This window comes from Pinus tabuliformis, chromosome 6, assembly GCF_031772625.1.
Source record: "Pinus tabuliformis cultivar Carrire ecotype Pingquan chromosome 6, CPIR1, whole genome shotgun sequence".
NCBI classification, from domain to species: domain Eukaryota; kingdom Viridiplantae; phylum Streptophyta; class Pinopsida; order Pinales; family Pinaceae; genus Pinus; species Pinus tabuliformis.
In genome coordinates, this window is record NC_142292.1 from 487,572,352 (window position 1) to 487,577,570 (window position 5,219).

Below are 5,219 nucleotides of genomic sequence, written 5' to 3' on the forward strand. Positions count from 1 at the left end.
TGGTCAATTTAAATGACTCAATTCTATATCAGTCCAAAATACGTAATATTTAACAATTTATTAGAGACATGAGACAACTAGTAGAAAAAAATGTCCCTTTTTTCGAGGATGTCCTCAACATAAAGAAGTATGTGCTAGGGTATGTGTGTGATTCATTTGGATTAAACATTGAAACAAACCACGAAATTGTTATAATAGTACTAAGAGTCTGAGGTCCATGAGTTAAGTCTGAAATTGACTTCCCCACTTTTTTTTTCTTTTTCCAAGAAACATATAATAGGGAAAACCTCTTTGGCACTTTCCCTCATTTTAAAGATGGTGCCTAGAGTAAAACCAAATTCTTCATGGCTAAAGGATCAATCAATAAATCATGATTAAATCATATATAACTCATCAATAATCAACTCACTAAGAGCAAACATGTCCCAAATAATGATTTGGACTTGGGTGGGCTGGGTAATGACTTTCCTCATAGCTAGTCATATTACACCAAATTGACAACTTCCCCTTATAATCACACATGTAATATGTCATATGAACGTTATGTATGTAACACTTCATTTAAATATGTGCAACATCAACAAAATGGAATAAAAGACATAGACTTTTAACTGCCAACATTTCTAAACAAGTGACATAACTCCCAACATGCTTTGCACTTATTCATCAGTAGAAATTACAACAACTTTAATCATCCCATCTTCTGACCACTCCTTCAAAAGTAAGAATACAACATATATTTATGTCTTGTGCGACTTATGCTATAGAAGTATGTGTTAGGGAGTGTGTGAGACTTGTTTGAATAAGAATGTGGAATGAATCAATGAAGTCTTACAACAATACTAAAATCTAAGAGTTTAAGTATCAAAATAATACAACATATATTTATGTCATGTGCGACTTATGGTATGAAAGTATGTGTTAGGGAGTGTGTGAGACTTGTTTGAATAAGAAATTGGAATGAATCAGAAAAGTCTTACCACAAAACTAGCCCCCTCATGAGACGATTGAGTGGTTGGTACAATGGGATGTTATCTTCTCCACCCGCATTCAACTCCCACGAGGGGACATCTTTGGCCCATTGTGAAAAGGCTCAAGGAGTAGAATCCCCCACCCTCATGAACTCTCAACTCTTACTAAGTCATAAATTCTAAATATATTTGGCTTACGAGATATTGGATATACTCTTGGAGTTATAGTGGCAACTGTTAAGTCTGATCTTGGGCCTCACCCAAATTGCTCCAACAAGTTATTGATTCACCATGGTAAAAAAAGAGAGCATGAAATTGATTTATGTTACCTCATCTAGCCACTCACACATCAATAAGACAAAAATAAAAGATTGTAAAGAACTAATAACTTTTCTAAATGAATAATTATATATTTTTTAAGATATTTGGCAAGTGTCGTGAAAATGAAATGTTATTTACTGAGAGATTTGGGGTTCTAATCCCCCTGACTTATCCATGCCTGCGAAAAAAAGAAAAGATATTTAACCTTGATAAGACCCATGAGGTGTAGACTAGTTGGTTTGTGTTGGGTTTAGTCCCCATCAAGTGACTAGTTCAAATCTCATGAGAAGGGGTTCAGGGTGGGAATCACATGTGCAGATAATAAAAAATTGTCCCATGGGTATCCAGACATGTGGAGATGATAAAAAATTGTCCCATGGGTATCCAGGTTTAATCGAGCCTTACCTCTCATAGAAAAACAAATTGTTCTTCCATCAAATATTAAAACTAGCACTAACTTAAACTCAACTTAATTGAAAAAATATATAATAATTCAACCTTCACAAATATCAATATAATAATTTAACCATCACAAACATATTTATGTATATCCAATTAAAAATAAATAAATAAAATATTAGAACACTTTTACATGAAGAAAACTAATTTGAACATAAAAACATCCCATATTTTGACCAATCCAAACATAAGAATAAGTTAGTTTAATCTATATGTTTTTTTAATAATTTAAAATATAAAAATATCTGAAAGAATAACTTCGGCGTAAATCACATGTAGACAGACATTTGTCGATGCGTTTCGAACCAACAAGTGTGGTTCATCATCAGGACAAGTTGAAGAAACAAATCCAGCTTCTGAGCAGAGACTCCAACGGCTAATTTTGACCTTAGGACCCAGGTCAAATTATTATTCATTAATTTAATATTATTATTATTTTTAATATTAATACATAAAATATTTCCAATAATTAGTTTTAAAAATTAATTAATATATATATATATATATATATATATATATATATATAAGTTATAATATTAGGTTATCAAGATAAAAGTTAAGATTAAAAAATAAATAAAATACTTTTAGTAGTTAGTTTAAGAAGATAATTTACTTATTTATTTAAATTATTTAATAATTGTTGTTAATATATATATATATATATATATAGAGGTTGTTAAGGACGAGAATAATTTCTTTTTTTTTTTCTATATTAAGACTAACCTACGTACCCATGGGAGATTTGAACCGGTGACCTATCGCAAGGAGTGTCTTAACAGCGCACCCATTCACCGTCAATCCAAACCCCCGTGGGCAAGGACGAGAATAATTTCAATGGTTAGCTTAAAAAGTAATTTATTAATTTATTTATTAATAATCACATATATGTATGTGTATATATATATATATATATATATATATATATATATATATATATATATATATATAATTAAAATCATAAAGTTAAGGTTAAAAATATAAATAAAATAATTTAAATGGTTAGTTAGAAAAGGTAATTTATTTAATTTAATTAAATTATTTATTATTATATATTAATAATATAGTCTTAATATAGGTAATTTTTTTTAATTAAATTATTTATTAAATATAATTAATATTATATTAGTGATGATGATGATGATGATGATGATGGTTAACGTCCGCTGAGACCAAATAATGATCTATCGGACCTAAAAAGACAAATTATTTATTTTGATTTAAGATTTTATTCCTATGTTCAAAAAGCTTGGAGAGAAGCCTCCCGAGCTCACTATAATTTTGGCATTGTAAAAGGCTAGGAAGGTCAGTATTGTAACAAAGGTTGTGAAATTGAGATCTAATGTGGTTGTATGCAGGGCACTCTAAGAGGAAGTGGTTTTCATCCTCGATGCTCCTATTCTCACAAATATGGCAGATCCTTTCCATCCATGGCGTTTTAGGAATTGTCCAGCGACCAGTTTCACTATGGAGCTCATGAGAATTCGTTCTAATCTTTGCTATATTAATTTTCTTCTTTGAGCTAGTTAGGATAGAGAGATACTTTTGATCTTCAAGGGTGGGGTTGATGACCTTCTTATAATAACTTAATTTTCTTTTAGACGCTAAATCTTTCTCACACCACAATTTTTCTTTGAACTTAGAAGTAACAATATCTTTAATGTTATTTATGTTTTGCAAAGCATCATTCTCATTGATCTCTCAATATTTTAACCAGGCCCTTGTGTCTTTATGCCATCCTCGGTTAAGCCTTAGGTGGTTTTGGCTGGAATTTAAAGCTAGCTTAGGAAGTCTATGGTTGTCTATGTTATTGAGCTTGTGCTTGTACAACAGAAACCTGAGCATAGCAAGGCTCTCAATAGGAGAAAGACCTGCTTCTATAAGGAGAATAGGATAGGGTGTATTACTTTTAATTTTAAGGTTATAAGTTATAAAACGCTTCTGGACTTGCTCAATCTTCCTCCATGATTCTCTGGAGATGCTGCAGCCCCAAACTTCACAGCCATATAAGATAACAGGAGTGACTAAAGTTTCAAAGAGGAACTTCTTTTTATCCCACATTACGAGGTTTGTTGTTTTACAATTATTTTCAAGACCAAAATAAGCTTTCCATCCCCCATTGATCCTTCTCTCAATGCTATGGTTCCAGTTGAGCTTGTGATGGATATCAATTCCTAGGTACTTGTAAGAATACACTTCCTCCAAGTTATTATTGTCATACATAAAATTAGTGCAAGTGTCCTTCTTGGATTTGATAATCATAACTTTTGTTTTATCAGTGTTAACAGTCATACCCATGGTAGAGCAGAAATCCTTAAGAAGCTTTAGCTGCTTATCAAGATCAGAAGGGCACCTTGCCAAAAGAACAATATCGTCAGCATAGAGAAGAAGGATAATGACTATCCCAGCTAAGATTGTGCCACCACATCCTGCTTCTTCTAAATAACCTTCGAGCTTATCGATGTAAATGTCAAATAGAGTAGGGGAAAGGGGGCAACCTTGTTTAACTCCGATGTTACACTTAATATCTTTTGACCACCCCTCATTGTTCTTTAGCTTGGCAATTACATTCTCGTATAGCCTTATAGCAACAGCTCTTAACTCAAGAGGAACCTTTAGCTCTTCTAACCTATTCCAAAGGTTGTATCTAGGAACCGTATCGAAAGCCTTTCTAAAGTCTACAAAGCAGCAAAATAAATTGGATTTATCATTACGGCATTCCTCCGCAATGATCAGTAATATAGTCTTGATATTAATATATTAATAATATTAGTAGTCAAATTATTATTTATTAATTTAATATTATTATTATTTTTAATATTATTATTATTTATGGAAGTAAGTTAAATTAGGTAAAAATATTTTTTTTCAGACAGAATTAAATATTTTTATTAATATATATATATATATATATATATATAAAGTTATAATATTAGGTTATTAAGATAAAAGTTAGGATTAAAAAATAATAAATAAAATATTTTTAATGGTTAGTTTAAAAAAATAATTTACTTATTTATTTAAATTGTTTAATAATTATTGTCAATATTATATATATATATTTTAATTAAAATTATAATAATAGGTTGTTAGGGACGAGAATAAAAGTAATTTACTTATTAATAATCTCATATATATATATATATATATATATATATATATATATATATTCCCCTGGGAAAAAGTCGTAATTTCTATTAAGGTAAGAAATTACATTTTGCATATGCCGAAGCATTCAAGTAGAGGCAGCTGTGCCTATCGAGTTCAGTCTGTAGACTGTATAAGCAAAAATTAACATCATTCTCCACGCAGGGAGCTGTCCAAAATTGTTACTGAGAAGCATATCAAAATTTGTGTCTGTTGCTCTTCGCAAAGAGCCATATAGATCTATAAATATTTACAGCAAAAAAACAAAATATAAAACTGTAAATGGGCCTTAATGCCCATTTTCCATCTGGTCATCAAAGGGCC